Below are 25350 nucleotides of genomic sequence, written 5' to 3'. Positions count from 1 at the left end.
ATTTTATTTCAGTCTTTAGTGATTACATTTTTTCATGCCTGCCAATGAAACATTTCTGAAGGTCCAGGTATATGTCAACATAAAGAAGTCGCCATCACTGACAAAATACATGGTCAGATTAATTGTGCGTTAAAAAAGAAGGGAAAATCTAATGAATTTATCTGGTTCTTTGCAGTTCAGTACCATGTACTCTCAGTTCCCATGAATCTGTGAGCAGTCAAGCATACCTGTTGAGCGACAGTGTGGGCTTATCTATGTTTGTTAGCATTATATATACTAAACCTTTAAGCCATTTCACTGTCAAAGATGACTCCTTCAAACAATTAAAAATATGTTTTATCAGCAATGTCAAACTTTTCTACAATTCAATGAAATAAATCTCTAGTGTCCAGCATATCGGGTGGGTACCTCTATCACCTCTTAATGCTGGTATTGTCCTGGTATCCCTAAAGGTGCTCATAGATGGTGGACACCCCAATCTGATGTGAGCTTGACAAGCTTAAAACACAAATCTGTTGTGTATGGAACATATGTGACCACAGTAAATATCGCTTGGGATTTCACACAGGCTGAAAAGTCAGAAAGTTCTCAGGCTGGACATTTTTTACACACAAATTAAGATTGATCATATTAAAGCAGACCAAGCTGAATAACAAGTAGAACGTTCCCAAATGGCGTATAGCAAGTTGGTGCTATAGTGCTTACCATCTGAGAACCGGTATCAACACAAGGCAAAGCATATAGTATATCGCCAGTGCACTATGGATCTTAAAAATTATGATCAAAGTGTTACAAATCCTTTGTCAGGTACAACAGTTTACATAATGTATATGTATTCAATTGCGTGGATAGCTGTTTGACTGGAGTTTCACTTTAATACTGTGCCATTTTTATGACCTACCTAGTGGTAGGGAGGGGGTGAGACACAGGCTGGGCTGGTAGGGAGGGGGTTAGACACAGGCACGGGTTGTAGGGAGGGTGTTAGACACAGGCAGGGGTGGTAGGTAGGAGGTTATACGCAGGCAGGGGTGGTAGGGAGGGGGTTGTACACAGGCAGGGATGGGAGGTAGGGGGTTAGACACAGGCAGGAGTGGTAGGGAGGGGATGAGACAAAGGCAGGGGTGGTAGGGAGGGGGTTATACACAGGCAGGGGTGGTAGGGAGGGGGTTATACACAGGCAGGGGTGGTAGGGGGCTTAGACACAGGCAGGGGTGGTGGGGGAATTCTCTGACTGGGATGGCTCCCCAGCACCAGCAGCCAGACCCCAGGACAAGCAGATAGACCCCAGGACCAGCATACAGACCCCAGGACCAGCAGATAGACCCCAGGACCAGCACACAAACCCCAGGACCAGCAGATAGACCCTAGGACCAGCAGACAGACTCCAGGGCCAGCAGACAGGCCCCAGGATCAGCAGCCAGACCCCAGGACCAGCAGCTCTGTAGTCAGGCAGCATTTCATGGGCACTGGTATGGCTCCCTTTAAATGGCATTGGTAAGGCTGCATTTTATTGGGGGGGGGGCACGTCGCAAAGCGTCACCTCCCTGAAATTAATTGCAGGTTGGGATGTCTTCATAGATAGTTAAACCATCTTAAACATGCAATAACCATTTACTTAGCTCAGTTATTACAGCTCAAGCTGAATTAAAAAACAACATCAATATTTATTAAACTGTGGGAGGGAGGGTAGGGGAGCTCCTGCAGCTATACCGTCCACTGGTGACTGGCACTAGACCCTGTCTGTACCCATAGCTCCCAACTGTCCCTGATTTCGGGGGAATGTCCCTGATTGGGAGAAATGTCCCTCTGTCCCTCATTTTGGTCTGATCTATATAGTTGTATATAAAATTCACTTTTTCCCGGTTTCCCAGCGCTAAACCTTTAATCTGATTTCTAAATTGCTGCATTTGTAAATTCCAAAAGCCAATATAAAGGAATAGTAGTGGTAAAAAAGCACTTGTGAGTTTAACCAATCTTGTTTTTTTTTGTAAAATTTCCCTTTAAGGGGGCATGGAAAGGGGTGTGTCTTATACCTGCATACTTTTGCTGATAGGTGTCTCTCATTCCCATCTCAAAAATGTGGGAGGTATGCTGTACCCACATTATATAGGACCCCCAAGGGGTTCCAGAACCTTCCATGAATTTTGATGATTCCCCTCCCCAGCAGTCATAAGGCTCCCTCAAAGCCACAAGCCCCTGACATGAGGTGGAACCTTGAAACCCCTTTCCCCTTTTCCTCACATTCTTATTAGGCCAGGTTCACATATGTGTGGCCACAGTTTCCAGCCTGGGGTCCGGTGCATTTCTGTTCACTGGTTCAGGTGCGATTCAGGTCCTGTGTGAAAGAGGCCTTAGATGCGATCCATACAGATATATTCATGCAGCATTCATGTGTTCAGTAAGGCCGCGTACACACGGGCGGACTGTTCGCCCAACTTTGTTTGTCAAACAGTTTCGGCAAACAGTCCGCTCAAAATTAGCATGGACGGACATGGCCACACACGGCACTTTTTGAGCGGACTGTTTCAGCGAACTGTTTGACAAACAGTTCGCTCAACTTTTGAAATGAACGGACTCGCTCACGTAAGGCGGAGGCAAATCCGCCCATTTCGAGCGCGTGTACAGGTAGGCGGGGCCCGCGAAGGAGACGTCGCGGGCTCCGCCGCCTGGAATGGACTTAAAGGGTAACCCCAATGCCGAAAAAAATCGGCGTGGGGTCCCCCCAAAAGTCCACAACAGACCCTTGTCCGAGCACGCTACCCGGCCGGCCAGGAAAGGGGGGCGAGCGAGCGCGCCCCCCCTCCTGAGCCGTACCAGGCCGCGTGCCCTCAACATGGGGGGGTGCCTTGGGGAAGGGGGGGCCGCGCGGCCCCCCCACCCCAAAGCACCTTGTCCCCATGTTGATGAGGACAAGGGCCTCTTCCCGACAACCCTGGCCGTTGGTTGTCGGGGTCTGCGGGCGGGGGGCTTATCGGAATCCGGGAGCCCCCTTTAAGAAGGGGGCCCCCGGATACCGGCCCCCCACCCTATGTGAATGAGTATGGGGTACAATGTACCCCTACCCATTCACCTGTGAAATAAAGTACAAAAAAAAACACAACACAGAGAAAAAATATTTTATTGCACAGCTCCGGGGGTCTTCCGTCTTCGGGGGTCTTCTCGCCGGACTCCTCCGCTATCTTCGTGTAGCTCTTTTACTAGCGGAGGAGCCCGGCTTTCTTCCTCCCTGCCGCCGGCCTCTTCTCCCGACTTCGGGGGTCTTGTCCCCCTCTTCGGTTCTTCTGCCGGGCCACGGCGCCTTCTTATAGCTCTTTTACAGGCGGTGGCCCGGTCTTCTGTCGCCGCTGCCTTCCGTTCTTCTGTCGCCGCCTTCGGTTCTTCTGCCGGGCCACCGCGCCTTCTTGTAGCTCTTTTACAGGCGGTGGCCCAGTCTTCTGTCGCCGCTGTCGCTGTCGCCGCCTCCCGTTCTTGTTCTTCTTCTTGTTCTTCTTCTTCTTCCCCAGGAGATGTTGACACGTCTCTCTCTCCGGCCGGAATGCCAGAGCCGCGCTGTGCGGTCACTTATATAGTGACAATGGGGCGGTGTCACATGGTATATGTCACATGGGTTGGTCACATGGTGACCCCGCCCCCTTACGATGTCATAGTCCCCATGTGACATCAACCCATGTGACCAACCCATGTGACATATACCATGTGACACCGCCCCATTGTCACTATATAAGTGACCGCACAGCGCGGCTCTGGCATTCCGGCCGGAGAGAGCGACGTGTCAACATCTCCTGGGGAAGAAGAAGAAGAACAAGAAGAAGAACAAGAACGGGAGGCGGCGACGGCGACAGCGACAGCGGCGACAGAAGACCGGGCCACCGCCTGTAAAAGAGCTACAAGAAGGCGCGGTGGCCCGGCAGAAGAACCGAAGGCGGCGACAGAAGAACGGAAGGCAGCGGCGACAGAAGACCGGGCCACCGCCTGTAAAAGAGCTATAAGAAGGCGCGGTGGCCCGGCAGAAGAACCGAAGAGGGGGACAAGACCCCCGAAGTCGGGAGAAGAGGCCGGCGGCGGGGAGGAAGAAAGCCGGGCTCCTCCGCTAGTAAAAGAGCTACACGAAGATAGCGGAGGAGTCCGGCGAGAAGACCCCCGAAGACGGAAGACCCCCGGAGCTGTGCAATAAAATATTTTTTCTCTGTGTTGTGTTTTTTTTTGTACTTTATTTCACAGGTGAATGGGTAGGGGTACATTGTACCCCATACTCATTCACATAGGGTGGGGGGCCGGTATCCGGGGGCCCCCTTCTTAAAGGGGGCTCCCGGATTCCGATAAGCCCCCCGCCCGCAGACCCCGACAACCAACGGCCAGGGTTGTCGGGAAGAGGCCCTTGTCCTCATCAACATGGGGACAAGGTGCTTTGGGGTGGGGGGGCCGCGCGGCCCCCCCTTCCCCAAGGCACCCCCCATGTTGAGAGCACGCGGCCTGGTACGGCTCAGGAGGGGGGGCGCGCTCGCTCGCCCCCCTTTCCTGGCCGGCCGGGTAGCGTGCTCGGACAAGGGTCTGTTGTGGACTTGGGGGAACCCCCATGCCGATTTTTTTCGGCGTTGGGGTTCCCCTTTAAGTCCATTCCAGGCGGCGGAGCCCGCGACGTCTCCGTCGCGGGCCCCGCCTACCTTCACACGCGCTCGAAATGGGCGGACTTTCCTCCGAGCGGGAACAGTTTGCTCATTTCGAAAGTAGCCTACACACGGGCGGACTGTTCGCTCAAACACAGTTTCAGCGGACAGTTTTTCGGAATTTCCGAAAGACTTTGTCCGTCAAACTGTCCGCTGAAACTGTCCGCTGAAAGCCCACACACGAGCGGACTGTCCGCCCAAACACTGTTCAGCGGACAAGGTTGGGCGAACAGTCCGCCCGTGTGTACGCGGCCTGAGAATTGTTAAGGTACCCTTCACATCTACAGTATGCCGCATGTCCTAATGTGTGACATAATACACTTTGATGCACACACACCACAACGCATGACATAAGTATGAGCATTGCAGTGTATTGACATTCATTTTTAATTGCCTCTCAATAGCATAGCTCCCAACCGTCCCTCATTTGGAGGGACTGTCCCAATTTTGAGACCAAATCCTATTTGGTCTGATGTGTATTGTACAAAATGTATGCCCTTCAGTACACAGATGTGCATGCGATGGTCATTGTGGTGTGCTGCATTGGCCAACAAGGGTGCGGGTACTTTTGTTGTGCCATGAGGCTTATTAACCACTTGAGCTCCTAAAGGTTTTAACCCCTTCATGACCAGGCCATTTTTGTGCTACTTTAACTGAAAATTGTGCGGTCATGCAATGTTGTACCCAAATTAAATGTATATCTTTTTTTCACACAAGTAGAGTTTTTTTGTTGGTATTTGATCCCCACTGGGTTTTTTATTTTTTATTATATAAAAGAAAAAAAGACTATAAATTTGGAAGGAAAAAAACAATATGTTTTACTTTCTGCTATAAAGTATATCTAATAAAAAAAACTAAATATCTTCATAAATTTAGGCCAAATGTATTCTGCTACATGTTTTGGTGAATAAAAATAATAATAATAATAATAATAATAAATAATAATAATAATTGTATATTGATCGGTTTGTGTAAATGTTATAGCATCTACAAACTATGGTATATATACTGGAATATATATATATATTTTTTTATACTAGTAATGGTGGTGATCAGCGACTTATATTGGGACCGTGACACTGGGTTGGAACTGACTAACTGCCACTGACATCACCAGTGACACTAATACAGTGATCAGTGCAAATATTATACACTGTCACTGTACTAATGACACTGGGAAAGGGTTAACATCTCAAGGTAATCAAGGGGTTAAGTGTGTGCTTAATGTGTGTATTATGTGCTGATTTTTACAAAATATATATTTGTTCCTTATTCCTGCTATGCAGGGAGAAGAAACAACGAGATTGTTTGATAACACAGGGCTCTTGGCTGTGATTTGACACAACCAATCAGCAGGTCCCGGCAATTAATCTTTGGCTCGGGCCTGCTGAAAAAATAGTACTGTGTCTAATCGCAGCAGGAGTTCATGGGGGAGGCTTCCTGAACCCACCTGAACCCAGAAGAAGGCAGCAATGTACACGTCACTGTGCCTGTAGGAGCCACTCATCCGCAGTACAATGCAGGCAGTCATAAAGGGATTCAAAAAAATTTAAAGTGAATGTCAACACATGAAAAAAACTAAGGTGTGAAGGAGGCTACATACGTTGTATATTTTGATGTAGAAGTGCCATACATACCCAAATCTTCCGCACTGGGGCACTTGACCTGGAAGACGGTGGGGCAGCTCTCAGAGCCCTAATAGTTTTCACAGAGATCAATCCAACATTGTGAATATGTTTACAGGAGGGGGCACAAGGATGACCTTATCAGTGTGCCCTGAGTTTACCACCGCTGCCATCCCCCCATTAAGTACCACTGCTGCCACCCCCTAAACATCAGTGCTGCCACCCCCCTCAAGTACCACCGCTGCTACCCCCCTCAACACCACCGCTGTCACCCCCCTCAACACCACCACTGCCACCCCCCCCCATTAAGTACCACTACTGCCACCCCCCTCAAGTACCACCGCTGCCACTCACCTCAACACCACCGTTGCCTCCCCCCTCAACACCACCACTGCCACCCCCCATTAAGTACCACTACTGCCACCCCCCTCGAGTACCACTGCTGCCACCCACCTCAACACCACCATTGCCACCCCCCTCAAGTACCACCGCCTTCAATATCACTGCTGCCACCCCCCTCAACGCCACCACTGCCAACCCCCCTCAAGTACAACCACTGCCACCCCCCTCAACATCACCACTGCCACCTACCCTAAAAAAAAAGTAGCAAAAAGTATCATGCTTTTTCAGGGGGTCTTCATGATTTCTTGCATCGGGGCCCTGAAGTTTCTAGTTCCGCCTCTGATTCTGATATGCAGTTTTTACGGCAGATCACCTCTACTTATTTCTTATTGCATGCTCAGTCTGAATTGTCCAGGTTTTAGCAGGTTTACTGTAACTACAGTGTAGTCTGCAGAGAGGCTCAAGATCTGGTTGTGCTATCTGAAAGGTGTAAAATAATAGAAGAATAGTTCTGCAGTATGGCCAAAATGAAAAAAAAAAAAAGCTGCTGCCTCCACTTAAACAATTACCTTAGTAAAGTCAAAATCAAATGGCAAATGGAAAGTGAATGTGGCACTACTTTAATAAGTGAAGCACTATAGCATAGTACAAAGCTTCTCCTCCTGGTGCCAGAGGTGAACAAATATAGTCACCTTCAGAGAAAATTCCTAATATATCAATCCAGTGATTATGTGAGTAAAGTACAAATACAAGTATTATTCATACAGTAGTACCTCCATAAAACAATTTCTAATATCTATATAGGTACCCACTGGATTTTTGTGTAACCCCATATAAATGCAATTCCAACAATACAATAAAATGCTTACTGAACATAAAACTGACAAGTGCTATATCTCCCAATGAAGTATCAATTTCAAATGCTGCAATTAAGATATATACAGTGATTCCTCCAAAAACATGAAGGAATGTGTGATATCTCTATAAGTGCCCCCTAGATATTCAGTATTATACAGTTGATATAAACATAGTTCCAGCAATATAATAAATTCATATAATAGTGCTAAGTGCTTAAAACATTCACAGTTTATAAGTTCATGATAAAGTGCTATTTGGGTGCTTCAATATCATTGCGTATTTTTTACAAGAACATGTGGTGTGCTAGTGTCCCCACTTGTGCTCCCCCTCCTTTACTACACTCACCAGAAAGCTCTCCCCACCATTGGGGTAAACGAGCATCCACAGTCCACAATAGCTGAAATTAGGTCTGAGGTTCAGGAATCATATGTCTCCCTTTGGATCTTCTGCACACATTCCTGATAGATCACCACCTGGAAACCACCCTGTTCCTATGTTTTTAGTTGGATCTGGTTACACACGATATTTCAATTTAATGATGTCTTCATCCCCCTGAGGAAGATCAGGACAGAATATGATCGAAACATATTGGAGTTTTCCAAGCGGTAGCATCCAGTGTTGAGAAATACACTTTGCATTTCTTGCTATCTGCATATATAACATTGACATCTCATTTTTTGAATATCATGCATACCAGAGCTCATGTCATTTTTAATTCAGGTTCTATATATATTAGTACGCAATAAAGATATTTTTTAAATATATTTGATATAGTTTCATTTTTTTTTCAGCTGCTTATAGGCCCTTGGGAGCATTTTTTCAATTTTTCTCATATATCTCCCCTTCCTTGTCAGGTCCTCTCCCCCAACGTTCTCAGGCAAATGGTGAAAGTACATTATCGAACCTCACAGTACAATACTAAATGGCAATTTATTATAAGATTATTAAAAAAATCCACTTACATGTTAAAAACAGTAAACAAGCACAGAAATCAGGAAGTCCAGGACGTGATGCGCTCAAAACCAGAAGTGACGCAATGACGCTGTAAGCTCCTCACTATGCGTTTCGTCAGAGTGATGGCTTCTTGCTACACTTCCCAGATTATATATCATGTGGTTATTTAGCAACGGGGGACAATAAATTAGCATCCATCTTTATTGCTGCTACAATAACATGAACGATCCTATTTAATTATGCTTCCCTGATGTATAATGTGCCCATATTTCTCATCACCTATTCTCTGAAGGTGACTATATTTTCTCACCTCTGGCAGCAGAAGGTGAAGCTTGCTGAAACTTTCTATTTCCCATTTACTTGAAAGGTGAGTTTGAATCACTGACATGGCTGAAATAGATCACAAATCCTTTAGCAGGTAAACTTTTTTTTATTTATTATAATGTTTATTGAGCAGTTTGCCTGTAGTTCAGCTTTAAACTAGAAGCTAGCAGCACCACTAGGAGCTTTTTTTTTTTTAGCTTTTAGTAAGATAAAAGTTAAAACTATGCACGTCAGAGGGAGATTAAACATTAGACAGTGATCTTCCTATAGAAAAATCTTCCCCTGTGCAAACTTGTATCATATAATTATGTTTGTGAAAACCCAGTCTACGGATGTAGTTATTTGTTCTCTTATGGTGCTGCAACAGTGCAGGAAAATCCTTCCTTCCGATTGGTCACTGAGTGATGGAGAGCATGATATGTAGGTTATTTAGGACAGTGGTTCTGAGAATGAGAGGGTGTACATAATCTCTCTCCAACTCCCAGCCACAGACAGCGGGTAATTACAGCAAGCTATCTTCACTGCTAGATGAAAATTAGGGTTCACGTGCACTGACCCTTTAAATTTTACTTTTACCGAAGCACTTTAATTAATTTGTTTGTTCTACATTTGCGTATTGTGTGTTTGTCTTGTTGCATGATAATACTCCCAAAGTGAATTAGGATTAACTGTTTCCTGGTCATTTTTCTTTTGCTCGCATGGATTACACCTTATTAGTTGTTGTGTGTGTTTGTACTAGGGAATAACCGGCCTTTAAAGATTATCATTCTGCTGCTTAACAATTATCATACGGCATGTTATGTATATACAGTGCCTTGCAAAAGTATTCACTCCCCTTGGATTTTTACCTATTTTGTTACATTACAGCCTTTAGTTCAATGTTTTAATCTGAATTATATGTGATGGATCAGAACACAATAGTCTAAGTTGGTGAAGTAAAATTAGAAATATATACATAAAACTATTTTTCAGAAATAAAAAACTGATAATTGGCATGTGAGTATGTATTCACCCCCTTTGTTATGAAGCCCATAAAAATAAGTCACATAATTAGTGAAATGATGTCCACCTGTGTGCAATCTAAGTGTCACATGACCTATCATTACATATACTCACCTTTTTGAAAGGCCCCAGAGGCTGCAACACCTAAGCAAGAGGCACCACTAACCAAACACTGCCATGAAGACCAAGGAACTCTCCAAACAAGTAAGGGATAATGTTGTTGAGAAGTACAAGTCAGGGTTAGGTTATAAAAAAAATCCAAATCTTTGGAGCACCATCAAATCTATCATAACCAAATGGAAAGAACATGGCACAACAGAAAACCTGCCAAGAGACGGCCACACACCAAAACTCACAGACCGGATAAGGATGGCATTAATCAGAGAGGCAGCACAGGAACCTAATGTAACCATAAGGACCTGCAGAGTTCCACAGCAGAGACTGGAGTATCTGTACATAGGACGACAATAAGCCATACGCTCCATAAGTTGGGATTTATGGCAGAGTGGCCAGAAGGAAGCCATTACTTTCAGCAAAAAACAAAATGGCACATTTTGAGTTTGCGAAAAGGCATCTGGAAGACTCCCAAAATATATGAGGGAAGGTGCTCTGGTCTGATGAGACTAAAATTGAACTTTTTGGCCATCAAATAAAACGTTATGTCTGGCGCAAACCCAACACATCACATCACCTCACCCAAAGAACACCATCCCCATAGTGAAACATGCTGGTGGCAGCATCATGTTGTGGAGATGTTTTTCAGCAGTCGGGACTGGGAAACTGGTCAGAGTTGAGGGAAAGATGACTGGTGCTAAATACAGGGATATTCTTGAGCAAAACCTGTACCACTCTGTGTGTGATTTGAGGCTAGGACAGAGGTTCACCTTCCAGCAGGACAATGACCCCAAACACACTGCTAAAGCAACAGGTGAGTGGTTTAAGAGGAAACATATAAATGTATTGGAATGGCCTAGCCAAAGCCCAGACCTCAATCCAATACAAAATCTGTGGTCAGACTTAAATATTGCTGTTCACAAGCACAAACCATCCAATTCGAAGGAGCTGGAGCAGTTTTGCAAGGAGGAATGGGCAAAAATCCCAGTGGTAAGATGTGGCAAGCTCATAGAGACTCATCCAAAGCGACTTGGAGCTATGATAACCGCAAAAGGTGGCTCTACAAAGTATTGACTTTAGTGGGGTATAGTTATGCACATTGACTTTTTCTGTTATTTTGTCCTATTTGTTGTTTGCTTCACAATAATAAAAAAAAAAAATCTTCAAAGTTGTGGGCATGTTCTGTATTAAATGATGCAACTTCTCAAACAATCCATGTGAATTCCAGGTTGTGAGGCAACAAAACACGAAAAATGCCAAGGGAGGTGAATACTTTTGCCAGGCACTGTATTTAGTATACAGTCTCACCTCATACCCTAAGATTAACTGTATATTTTATAGCATACAAAATTATAAATATCTTTATATTTAAATAATTGATATATGTATTTAAAGCTAAAGTTTGATCCACTAATATTTTGCCTTCACTGGTTCCCCTTTTTCCCCCTCAGCAACATGCTGATATCATTTTCAAACAAAACCTTTCTTTTTTCATTACATTCCTTAATTTAGACGAGTCTGTGTCATCACTGAGTCTCTGTGCTTCTTTATGCAGTGAAGGAAGATCATGGCTCTTGGAATGGAGCCCTATGGGTACTGTACATAGCTTCCTGACAATATCACAGTACCCTGCCTCAATACTTTTCTCAAGAACACTCAGCCCCGATGCAAGCAGTGGAGCAGTTATACGAAATGTCTTGATCGGCGGATATCAGTCTGGAGGTGTGGACTCTCCTACGCAGGCACATTTGCATGCACACAGACCTGTATGTGACTGAGTGTAATGCTTCATTGTGTAAATGAATAAGACTACAATCATGCAGTTTTATTAGTAAGGTAAAAGCCTGATTTTTTTATTTTTTTGCATAGAATGCATTAAGATAAAAAAAAAACTTCTGCCTTTACAACTCCTTTAACTTATGGACCTGAAAGTAAAGCATCACACCAGGAATTAAGTCTCTAGGTATAGAATAATTACAGAATGAATTAGGATAAAAAAGAGAGACAACATGTTTTGGGGGCCTCAAAAAGCCCCCATTCATCAGGGCTTAAAGATGCTAATACTGGCAAATACTGTTATTTTGTCCAGTACACATAATTGTGTACTGGACAAAATAACAGTATTTGCCAGTATTAGTGAACAGTCTGCCAGATGATTACTGATGGAAGTAAACCTGATGGGTTTACTTCCTCTTCGTCTCCCTGCAAAGGTAAAGCATAATGAGCTACTATGCATCGCATAGTAGCCCATTATTTGTCACTTGCCTGACACAGGAGCCAGCGATGTCGCCGCTGTCCCCTGTATCTCGGAGCATCCATCTTCTTCCGGGTATCTCTGCTCCGGCCACTCACAGCGCCGGAGCAGCAATGACGTCACTCCCGCGCATGGGCGCGGGAGCCGCCACTAATGGCATATCGCCGTTAGCAGCGGCACACTCAGTGCGCCTGCGCGCCTCTGTCTATGGCGCATGCTCCGTAGACAGCGGGGACTGCCTTCTTGTAAATATCTCCTAAACCGTATAGGTTTAGGAGATATTTCTTGGATCTACAGGTAAGCCTTAATCTAGGCTTACCTGTAGGTCAAAGTGGTTTGACTATCAACTAAAAATCTAGATACATTGTCCAAATACCACCATAAATTCCTATACCAATAGGATAACTCTGGGTTCCACCAATCTATCTTCCTGCTTTTGTAAGTCTGTTTTAACTTATGACATGATATCTTTAAGCCCTGATGAAGGGGGTATATTTAAGGCTCCCCAAAACACTTTTGATTTATTCTTTATCCTAAATCATTTTGGTATAAATATACATCTTATTCCTGGTGTGGTGCTTTAGGGTGCACTCACACTGGGCACATTTGAAATAAACCATGCCTGGGTTTTATGGTTGCCAGGCAAAAGACTGGCAAAAAAACTTGCCAGGCAAAATAAAAATTGACCAAATATCAGAATTTCATTATTTATAGGAGATTTAAAAAAATCCCTTTATTGCATTAGATTGGGAATATTCTTTTGCAGTCCCTCATAAGATGTGTGCCTTCATTGAAGGTATCTTTCTTGGATGGTTACTTTTTTTTTACGTTCCTAGCCATATTTTCTTTTATTTTACAGGAACAGCCATTGTTTCAGTTCCTTTAACATAAATATAATGTTCTTGCCAATTGTAAGCATACAGTATAAATAATGCAGTTATTGAAGTTTCTCATGATTTATATATTAAAGGTATGCATATTTTAAAGGACATAATTACTTGTAAAGAGGTAAGGTTCTTACATAAAATGTATATTCTTTGTTAGTATTTATTCCACTATAGCTGGTATCATGGGATTTAAATTATAGATTAAGCCACAAAGCAGCCCTTTAAATGAAAGCCTTGCTCCCTAGCACAATTGTAGCATACAGACTTGCAAATATTTGTGAACATTGCACTCTATGGATAATGGCCAGACTTCTGTTCTTCTTTAACCACCTCAATACAGGACACTTTCACCCCCTTCCTGCCCAGGCCAATTCTCTGCTTTCAGTGCTGCTGCGCTTTAAATGATAATTAGTCATGCAACACCCATATGATATTTTCGTAATTGTCTTAACATAAATAGAGTTTTCTTTTGGTGGTATTTATTCACCGCTGGTTTTTTTATTTTTTGTGCTACAAATGAAAAAAGACCAACATTTTTTAAAGAAAAACGTTTTTATTAGACCCCATACACACTATTAGATTTTCTGCAGATTTTTGTCTTCAGATTTACCAAAACCATATAATATGAGATCAGATCTTAAGAGTTTCAATTTGTAAGCAATCAGGCAGGCCCTTACACTACATAATTTTGATAAATCGGAAGATGAAAATCTGCAGAAAATCTAAAAGTGTGTACGGGGCCTTACTTTCTGTTATAAAATGTTGGAAATAAGTAATTTTTCTTCATAAATTTTGACCAAAATTTATACTGCTACTTTTCTTTGGTAAAAAACGACCCAATGGCTATGTTGCCATTCATTGAAATCATATCACACCTGATGTACTGATGGCCTCATTTCTTGAGGCCCTAACATGACAAGACAGTACAAATATCCCCCAATGGACCCCTTTTTGAAAAGTAAACAGTCCAAGGTATTTAGTAAGAAGCATGGTGAGTTTAACCACTTCAGCCCCGGAAGGATTTGCCCCCTTAATGACCAGGCAATTTTTTGCTCTACGGCACTGCGTTGCTTTAACTGACAATTGTGCAGTTGTGCGATGATGTACCTAAAATAAATTGACGTCTTTTTTTCCCACAAATAGAGCTTTTTTTCGATGGTATTTGATCACATCTGCGGTTTTTATTTTTTGTGCTATAAACAAAAAATGGCGACAGTTTAATATTTTTTACTTTTTGCTATAATCAATATCCCCCAAAAAATGTATTAATCTGTTTAGGCCAATATGTATTCTTCTACATATTTGTGGTAAAAAAATTCTCAATAAGCGTATATTGATTGGTTTGTGCAAAAGTTATAGTGTCTACAAAATAGGGGATACATTTATGGCATTTTTATTATTATTATTTTTTTTAATACAAACTGCAACATTACTGCAACATTGCGGCAGACAGATCGGACACTTTTGACACTTTTTTGGGACCAATGACATTTATACAGTGATCAGTGCTAAAAATAGCCACTGATTACTGTCACTGACAAGGGGTTAACACTAGGGAGCGATCAAGGGGCTAAGTGTGTCCTAGGGAGGTATTTCTAGCTTTGGGGGCAGTGTAGTGACTGGTAGAAAAGAGACATCGCTGTTTCTAATCACTAGAAACAGCAGATCTCTCTCCTCTCCCTGACAGAATGGGGGATCTGTCTGTTTACATTGGCAGATCCCCCATTTTCTCTCTCTTAGAATCGATCACGGGTGCCCGGCGGACATCACAGCTGCTGGGCACGTGCATCAGCTCCTACATCACAGGGTAGGCACGTGCCTGCTAAGTCTAATTAAAGGGCAAACTTACAGCTACGGTGATTTGCCAAGAAGAGCCAACCAGCCACAGTATAATGACGGTGGTAGGTCGGCTAGTGGTTAAAGTCGTAATTTTTCGCACAATTCTTTGGAAAATTAAGAAATTCATTTTTTTTTATTTTTCACAAAAATGTCATATTAACAAGTTATTCATCACACATGGCATAGAAATACTTGGAACTACACACTAAAGCATATTCTACTTGTCCTGAGTATAATGATACCACATGTGTGAGACTTTCACAGCCTAGCCACACAGATAGGCGTAACAGCCAAGGAGTATCTTCAGTCATTATCCACTTTAAAGTGGTTATAAACCCTTACAAACCACTTTGACCTACAGGTAAGCCTAGATTAAGGCTTACCTGTAGGTCCAAGAAATATCTCCTAAACCTATACGGTTTAGGAGATATTTCCAAAAAGACAGCCACCGCTGGCTATGGCGCATGTGCCGTAGACAGCGGCGCGCAGGCACACTGGGCAGGCCGCAGATCGCGGTGATATGCCGCGAGTGTTTGCTCGGTGCGCATGCGCGGGAGTGACGTCATCACTGCTCCGGCGAATCACAGCGCCGGAACAGCGAGACCCGGAAGTCCCTCCAGGATCCATGGCAGTGCAGACATGAAGACGGAGGACCGCTTTGGGGGCTTCGTTCTCGGGTAAGTTATTCATAATGAGCTAGTATGCTATGCATACTAGCTCATTATGCCTTTGTCTTGCAGGTTGCTTTTTTTTTTTTTTACCCCATGGGTTTACAACCACTTTAAGACCAGGCTTTCTTCTGGTACTTTTTGCTTACAAGTAAAAATCTGTATTTTTGCTATAAAATTACTTAGAATCCCCAAACACAATATATGTTTGGAGCAGAGGCCCTAGACAATAAAGTGGTGGGTTTTGCAAATTTTTATGCCAAGCGGTATTTGTGCAGCATTTTTGTGGAACGCAATTTTACAAGTTAGCGCATAAATACATTTTAATGCACACAAAGACAATATAATACCCACATTTTTGGTAAAATATAAAAGATGGTGTTGTGCCAGGTAAATAGATACCAAACATATCACGCTTTAAAATTGTGCACACTTGTGAAATGGAGCCAAACGTCAGTATTTAAAAATCTCCATAGGTAACGCTTTATAAGCCTTTATTGGCTACCAGTTTAGAGTTACATAGGAGGTCTGGTGCTAGAACTATTGTTCTCAGTCTGGCGTTTTGTGGTGGTACCTCACATGTGTGGTGCAATCGCCATTTATGTATGCCTAAATGTGTGTTCGCCTTTGCACGCAAGCACATTTTATATTTATTGGTGGTACACTGTTTTTGTGCACTTGTACACTGACAGATAGTTTTGTGCACTTGTACACTATGACAGATGTCGATCGTCCACCGGTGTACACTGACAGATGTTGATATTGCAAAGGAACACTATTGCACTATTGCAGATGTTTTTGTGCACTGGTACACTGGTACAGATGTTGATGGGACACGTACACTGAGACAGATGCTTTGTGCATGGGTACAGATGTTGATGGGACACTGTGACAGATGTTTTGTGCACTGATACAGATATTAATGGGACAGTGGTGACAATGGTGCTTGCTGTACTGTGTTGGGATGGCTGCAGTCTGTGTGATCTGTGACAGCTTTCTGTGTAAAATGATCACTTACACAGAGAGGTGTCAGCACAGGCTGCAACATCCCCCCCCCCCATTCCCCGCACTGAGCGGGGATTGCCGACACAGAAACATGTGTGTCTGTTACATCACGTGATCGGGAGGGCCAATCATAGCACCCATATACTCCGATCTGTGCTTGGCTGTGTCGGAGGATAACAGCCATCATGAGATCACACCGCTGCGTGGCCTCGGTACCACGTGCAGGCCCCTGTTCTTAGGGACATAGGGGTACGTCCACTCAGAATAGTAAATCTCCCCCCAGGCCGTTTATGTACGTTGGCCGGGTGGGAAACAGTTAAAGCTAATGCTAAATATGCTTAGTTTTTTTTAATTTATATTTTTGTTTCATCATTTGGGATGAAACAACAGAGAGTAAAATAAAATATATATAAATCTGTTTTTCTCCAATAATGCTGTTCGAAATGTATCTGAACTCCAGCCCCACATACTCAAAGAAAAACTTTAAACAAGCTCAATAGTTCTAGCAAGGTGGTTCTCACACAGCTAGGTTTCCCTTGATGGGGGGCACCCATCAGTAGCTCAAACCAGAGGCGTAGGTAGGAACTTCAGGGCCCAGTGCAAGAAATCATGACCCCCCCAAAGTATGATTTAAAATATTTTTTTTAAGGGGGGTTGAGGGGGGTGGCATCATTGGCAGTGGTGGTGTTGCAGGGAGTGGCATCAGTGGCATCAGTGGTGGTGGAGGTGTTGCGTGGTAGCAGTGGTATTGACTGGGGATGGGAGCGGTGGCAGTGGTAGTGTTGGGGGGTGGCAGCGAGTATGTTAAGGGGATGGCAGCAGTGGTGTTGAGGGGATGGCAGTGGTGGGGTTGAGGGGGTGGCATCGGTGTTGTTGAGGGGGGTTGGCAGCGGGGATTTTGAGGGGGGTGGCAGCGGTAGTGTTGAGGGGGGTGGCAATGGTGGTGTTAAGGGGCAGTGGTGTGGAGGGGGATGGCAGCGGTGGTGTTGATGGGGGGTGGTAGCGGTGGTGTTGAGAGGGGGTGGCAGCGAGGGTGTTAAGGGGGGTGGCAGCGGTGGTGTTAAGGGGGGGTGGCAGCGGTGATGTTGAGGGGGGTTACAGCAGTGGTGTTGAGGGGAGATGGCAGCGAGGTTGTTGGGGGGTGACAGCGGTGGTATTGAGGGGCAGTGGTGTTGAGTGGGGTGGCAGTGGTGGCGTTGAGAGGGAATGGCAGCGAGGGTGTTGAGGGGGTGGCAGAGGTGGGGTGGGGGCGGTGATGTTGGGGGGGTGGCAGCGGTGGTGTTGAGGGGGGTGGCAGCAGTGGTGTTGATGGGGAGGTGGCAGCCGTGATGTTGAGGGGGGGTGGCAGCGGTAGTGTTGAGGGGGGTGGCAGCGAGGGTGTTGAGGGGGATGGCAGTGGTGGTGTTGAGGGGGTGGCAGAGGTGGGGTGGGGGCGGTGATGTTGGGGGATGGCAGCAGTGGTGTTGAGGGGGGTGCAGGAGTGATGTTGATGGGGAGGTGGCAGCCGTGATGTTGAGGGGGGGTGGCAGCAGTAGTGTTGAGGGGGGTGGCAGCGAGGGTGTTGAGGGGGATGGCAGTGGTGGTGTTGAGGGGGGTGGCAGCGGTGGTGTTAAGGGGAAGGTGGCAGCGGTGGTGTTGAGGGAGGGTGGCAGCAAGGATGTTGAGGGACAGTGGTGTTGGGGGGGTGACAGAGGTGGTGTTGAAGGGGGGTAGCAGGGAGGGTGTTGAGGGGGGGTGTTGGGGGGCAGCAGTGGTGTTGAGGGGGGTTGGCATCGGTGGTACCATCCTCTCCTACCACCACATCTGCCTCTTTCTGATCCTATCCCCCCACCACCACCGCAGATCTCATCCCTACCCCCCATCATCTCTGTTGTAGAGGTGATGTGGGGGGCAGGGATGAGATCTGCAGTGATGGTAGGGGGATTGGATCAGTAAGAGGCAGAGGTTGTGGAGGTTGGGATCAATTTCACTGGCAATTTGTCACATACTTAGGTCCAGCAATCGATTCCCCCTCAGAACTCTGTCACACAGGGCCTCCAGGGAAGCCTTTGCCTCACGGGGACTCCTGGCAGTCGCAGAGGAGAGAGCTCCTCCCCTTTCACTCGATTGGTGTCAGCTGGTCAGTTGACTTTCTTTTTTGGTGTCCCTACATTCTCACTGTATAGGCGTGACAGTCCACAGTCTCAGCTCTGTCTTCTCTCCCCTCAGCGCCATCAGCGGGCAAAAGCCCCCCACGGTGGAACAAACGGACAGACGGGCCTCAGCACAACATGAATTGACAGGCGGGCCCCTCACACTGACAGCTGGATAGGCAGGGGGGACTACTGGCCCCCCTGAAGTGTCCAATCGCAAGCGTGACTGCTGTGACCCTGATAATTCCGCCACTGGCTCATAGATATACAGAAAGGAGTGCAAGACCAAAACCAGATGAAAAATTCCAAAATAATTTTAATTGTTGGTAAAAGAAAAGTCATATAAACACATCCAATGCATTTTAGAAGCCATTACCCCTTCATCGGAGCTTAACACAGGTTAGGATGGACTCCTATAGGAAACTGTGACTTCACAGATGTATATTAGAACCAGTATTGAACTCATGGAGCAACATCTTGACAGAAGATGCTATAAAATAAAATAAAATTATCTTCAGCTCTTTCATCCAGTTTTGGTCTGGTGCTCTTTTCTGTACTTCTAAAATAAGTATCCGTTGTGGTGCATTGACTTACACCATCCTTTGTAATGTTCCTTCCAGAATATTTCCATGTTACTTTGAATTTTAATAACTGTTACTGTGCTGTGAAAAAAAAAAAAAAAAAGAAATGACATGTCCTGGCATAGCCGCAGTAGTAAGCCTCATTTAAACAGTGTATGGAGTATGCATATAATAAAACCTTTTTATTTATCAAACATAGTTCCTTTGGTCTAGAGCTGCATGATACTGTTTCCAAAATATAAACACAGCCATATACAGATAAGTTGATATTAAATACACAATTACCAAATGGACATATATAATAACATACAATGGTCATAGATACTGATATATACGCACAAAAGCATAAATATATATTGAGTATAAAGAGTATAAGCTGAACTGTCTTGGCATCTCATCAATAAAAACTCTACGCGTTTCATGAATCACGTTCACTCTTCAGGAGTATGGATGCAAACATTCACAGTAGGTATGAAAAAGTCAGGTATATTAATATAACTATAATTATAATAAATTATAATAAACCCTTCAACTCGAAGGGGGGAAGAAGAAAAAAATTACTGGGTAGTTATTTCTGAACTGTAATACTCACACATCAGCTCATAAGATGTACAACAGCTCATGCAATGATGGAAAGATGAGGGAAGGGATCCCCAATAAAATGTCAGGTCCGGAGGTGAGGCGGTAATGACCGAACCAGTTCAAGGGGACCGCCAGAATGCAGGATAGGTGATCACATTGCAATCCGTGAGAGTTAGATGGCATAAATGTAAAGCACTGCATCCATCTGGAATGAAGGGTGTACAATTCAATATAGTGTAAAATAAATGTAATAATGTGTATAAAAAAGTAAAATGAGCAGTGATAAATGTGAAAAAGTGGGTAAGTAAAGGACAAAAAAAGTCAAAAAGTATGTGAAAGGAGTCACGAATGACCCCTTCCTGGCTGACCTATGTGCTGACAATAACCAGAGGTGCGGTGTATCATCAATGGTAGAGGATTGCAAAGTGATCCACCCGGTCAGTGCCAGCTTTAAATACCCGAGACCTGGGACGGGTATGCCCCCAATGTCATGCTCATTCCATGTGGGCGAAGGGGAGGCAGGCCTCAGTGGGAGGCAGGGAATTGGCCACCACATCCACCTGGGGCCAAAAGTGGATCCCCGCCCACCCATCCCATAGCGCATGATGGAAACACACATGTTTCTCCCCCCAAGGAGCCAGCCTGATGTCAGTGGGGAGTGTCAGCATGACGCTGATGCAGCCCCTGAACCAAACAAATCAGGACACCTCCCCCAAAACCCCCAATCAGCTTAATAGGCCAATCTAGAGTATGATGAGGAAGATGGATCTAAACCAATAATCCATATGCTGGTAAAAATGATATAAATAAATAAAAACAAAAAAGACAGTCAGCTGATACTCTAAAATATATGGTCTAATATTGGTATAAATGGCATGACAGGTCACAGGAAAGTGAGTGTCTTCCACCCAAAATATATAGCAAAGAAAAAAGACCTGACATAGCCACAGTAGCAAGCCTCTATCCCTGATTACATGAATAAAAACATAAAATAAAAATATTGGGACGTTAAATGAGGTATGATGCTGCTAAATATAGCAGTGTATGGAGTATGTATATAATAAATCCTTTTTATTTATCAAATGCAGTTGCTATGGCCTTGCTGCATGATACTGTTTCCAAAATATAAACAGAGCCATATATAGATAACTTGATATTAAATACACATTTACCAAATGGACACACGGTATCTCACAAAAGTGAATACACCCCTCACCTTTTTGAAAATATTTTATTATATCTTTTCATGTGACAACACTGAAGAAATGACACTTTGCTACAATGTAACGTAGTGAGTGTACAGCTTGTATAGCAGTGTAAATCTGCTGTCCCCTCAAAATAACTCAACACACAGCCATTAATGTCTAAACCGCTGGCCACAAAAGTGAGTACACCCCTAAGTGAAAATGTCCAAAACTGGGCCGAATTAGCCATTTTTTCTCCCCGGCATCATGTGACTCGTTAGTGTTACAAGGTCAGTGTTACAGGTGTGTTAAATTTGGTGTTATCGCCCTCACTCTGTCCTACTGGTCACTGGAAATTCAACATGCCACCTCATGGCAGAGAACTCTCTGAGGGTCTGAAAAAAAAGATTTGTTGCTCTACATAAAGATGGCCTAGGCCATAAGAAGATTGGCAAGACCCTAAAACTGAGCTGCAGCATGGTTGCTAAGAACATACAGCGATTTAACAGAACAGGTTACGCTCCGAACAGACCTTGCCATGGTCGACCAAAGTAGTTGAGTGCACCTGCTCAGTGTCATATCCAGAGGTTATCTTTGGGAAATAGATGTATGAGTGCTGCCAGCATTGCTGCAGAGATTGAAGGGGTGGGGGGTCAGCTTGTCAGGGGTCAGACCATATGCCGCAAACTGGATCAAATTGGTCTGCATGGCTGTCGTCCTAGAAGGAAGCCTCTTCTAAAGATGATGCACAAGAAAGCTTGCAAACAGTTTGCTGAAGACAAGCAGACTAAGGACATGGATTACTGGAACCATGTCCTGTGGTCTGATGAGACCAAGATAAACTTATTTGGTTCAGATGGTGTCAAGTGAGTGCTTACGGTACTGGGGAGCTACAGTTCATTGAGGGAACCATGAATGCCAACATGTACTGTAACATACTGAAGCAGAGCATGATCACCTCCCTTCGGAGACTGGACCATAGGGTAGTATTCCAACATGATAACGACCTCAAACACACCTCCAAGATGACCACTGCCTTGCTAAAGAAGCTGAGGGTAAAGGTGATGGACTGGCCAAGCATGTCTCCAGCCCAAAACCCAAAACTGAGCATCTGTGGGGCATCATCAAATGAAAGGTGGAGGAGCGCAAGGTCTCTAGCATCTACCAGTTCCATGATGTCGTCATGGGGGAGTGGAAGAGAACTCCAGTGGCAACCCGTGAAGCTCTGGTGAACTCCATGCCCAAGAGGGTTAAGGCAGTGTTGGAAAATAATGGTGGCCACACAAAATATTGACACTTTGGACCCAATTTGGACATTTTCACTTAGGGGTGTAATCACTTTTGTTGCTTGTGGTTTAGACATTAATAGCTGTGTGTTGCGTTATTTTGAGGGGACAACAAATTTACACTGTTATACAAGCTGTACATTCACTACTTTACATTGTAGCAAAGTGAGATACTGTATATAATAACATACAATGGTCATACATACTGATATACATATGCACAAAGGCATAAATATATGTTGAGTATAAAGAGTAAAAGCTGAACTGTCTTGGCACCCCATCAATAAAAACTCTACGTGTTTCGTGAATCACATTCACTTATCAGGAGTACGGATGGAAACATTCACTGTAGGTACAAAAAAGTCAGCTATATTAGTATAAGTATAATTATAATAAACTCTTCAACCCAAAGAGGGAAGAAGAAAAAATTCCCTGGGTAGTTATTTCTGAAATCTACTACTACTAAATCTACTACTCACACATCAGCTCATAAGATGTATGTCGACTCATGTGATCATGAAGGGATGAGGGAAGGAATCCCCAATAAAATGCAATCCTCTACCATCAATGACACACCACACCTCTGGTCCACATATCGTCAGCAAGAAAGGGGTCATTTGTTGACTCCAGTCACACACTTTTTGACTTTTTTGTCCTTTTCCCCTTTTTTACACTATATTGAATTGTACATCCTTCATTCCAGATGGATGTGGTCCTTTACATTTATACCCAGATTGCACTGTGATCACCTGACCTGTTTTCTGGCGGTCCCCTTGATCTGGTTTGGGTCATTCCCGCCTCAGCTCCGGACCTGACATTTTATTGGGGATCCCTTCCCTCATCCCTCCATTATGCTGACGTCACCACGCTGCTCTACGTCCCGTTTGCATGGGCGTTCATATTGTTTTCAGCTGGCCGGCCTAATTTTACTTGCTCAGTTTTATTGGAACTCTTCATGCTTGTAAGTGATACTACATTTTAATCAATAAATACCACCTGGTTTGACCTATGGCGATCCCTTTCCATTTTTCCTCTAGATTACTGTGATCATCTACATTGAGTGTGGATTGGAATGTTGGGCTGCTGACCACGGATATGATCAACAGTCCTTAGCAGTATTTGGTCTGAGAGGCTATTGAAGAATTAAAGGCCATGTCTGGGTGTTAGGCACAAACTCAAAAGCTTGTGCAGCTGGTAATCTTGCACTCTCTGTGGTGGTGGATTCACATTGTCTGTTTTGAAGTCACAGGTGACCGTCACCATATCGTGTCATTTTGTTCACTTACTTACTATTCAAATGGAGGACTTTCTAGGATTGTTCATTCTCTGGATACATTTATTTGTCACACTGGGACTTTTTCAATTTTCATATGTTATTACATTTATTTTTCAATTTAGAGATATGGTTTGAGAGCACATCTCCTTATGTTTATTTATTATATATGGTAAATGTGTATTTAATATCAACTTATCTATCTATCTATATATATATATATATATATATATATATATATATATACACAGTGCCTTGCGAAAGTATTCGGCCCCCTTGAACTTTTCAACCTTTTACCACATTTCAGGCTTCAAACATAAAGATATAAAATTAAAATTTTTTGTGAAGAATCACCAACAAGTGGGACACAATTGTGAAGTGGAACGAAATCTATTGGATAATTTAAACTTTTTTAGCAAATAAAAAACTGAAAAGTGGTGCGTGCAAAATTATTCGGCCCCTTTATTTTCAGTGCAGCAAACTCACTCCAGAAGTTCAGCGAGGATCTCTGAATGATCCAATGTTGTCCTAAATGACTGATGGTGATAAATAGAATCCACCTGTGTGTAATCAAGTCTCTGTATAAATGCACCTGCTCTGTGATAGTCTCAGGGTTCTGTTGAAAGCGCAGAGAGCATCATGAAGACCAAGGAACACACCAGGCAGGTCCGCAATACTGTTGTGGAGAAGTTTAAAGCCGGATTTGGATACAAAAATATTTCCCAAGCTTTAAACATCCCAAGGAGCACTGTGCAAACGATCATTTTGAAATGGAAGGAGTATCAGACCACTGCAAATCTACCAAGACCTGGCCGTCCCTCTAAACTTTCAGCTCAGACAAGGAGAAGACTGATCAGAGATGCAGCCAAGAGGCCCATGATCACTCTGGATGAACTGCAGAGAACTACAGCTGAGGTGGGAGAGTCTGTCCATAGGACAACAATCAGTCGTACACTGCACAAATCTGGCCTTTATGGAAGAGTGGCAAGAAGAAAGCCATTTCTCAAAGATATCCATAAAAAGTCTTATCTAAAGTTTGCCACAAGCCACCTGGGAGACACACCAAACATGTGGAAGAAGGTGCTCTGGTCAGATGAAACCAAAATCGAACTTTTTGCCCACAATGCAAAACGATATGTTTGGCGTAAAAGCAACACAGCTCATCACCCTCAACACACCATCCCCACTGTCAAACATGGTGGTGGCAGCATCATGGTATGGGCCTGCTTTTCTTCAGCAGGGACAGGGAAGATGGTTAAAATTGAGGGGAAGATGGATGCAGCCAAATACAGGACCATTCTGGATGAAAACCTGTTGGAGTCTGCAAAAGACCTGAAACTGGGATGGAGATTTATCTTCCAACAAGACAATGATCCCAAACATACAGCAAAATCTACAAAGGAATGGTTCACAAATAAATGTATCCAGGTGTTAGAATGGCCAAGTCAAAGTCCAGACCTGAATCCAATCGAGAATCTGTGGAAAGAGCTGAAAACTGCTGTTCACAAACGCTCTCCATCCAACCTCACTGAGCTTGAGCTGTTTTGCAAGGAAGAATGGGCAAGAATTTCAGTCTCTCGATATGCAAAACTGATAGAGACATACCCCAAGCTACTTGCAGCTGTAATCGCAGCAAAAGGTGGCTCTACAAAGTATTAACGCAAGGGGGCCGAATAATTTTGCACGCCCCACTTTTAATTTTTTTATTAGTTAAAAAAGTTTCAAAAATCCAATAGATTTCGTTCCACTTCACAATTGTGTCCCACTTGTTGG

The sequence above is a fragment of the Lithobates pipiens genome, unplaced genomic scaffold (assembly GCF_037356315.1).
Source record: "Lithobates pipiens isolate NorthernLeopardFrog02 unplaced genomic scaffold, aLitPip1_a1.2 Scaffold_30, whole genome shotgun sequence".
Classification (NCBI taxonomy): domain Eukaryota; kingdom Metazoa; phylum Chordata; class Amphibia; order Anura; family Ranidae; genus Lithobates; species Lithobates pipiens.
Note: the sequence above shows the minus strand (reverse complement) of the source record.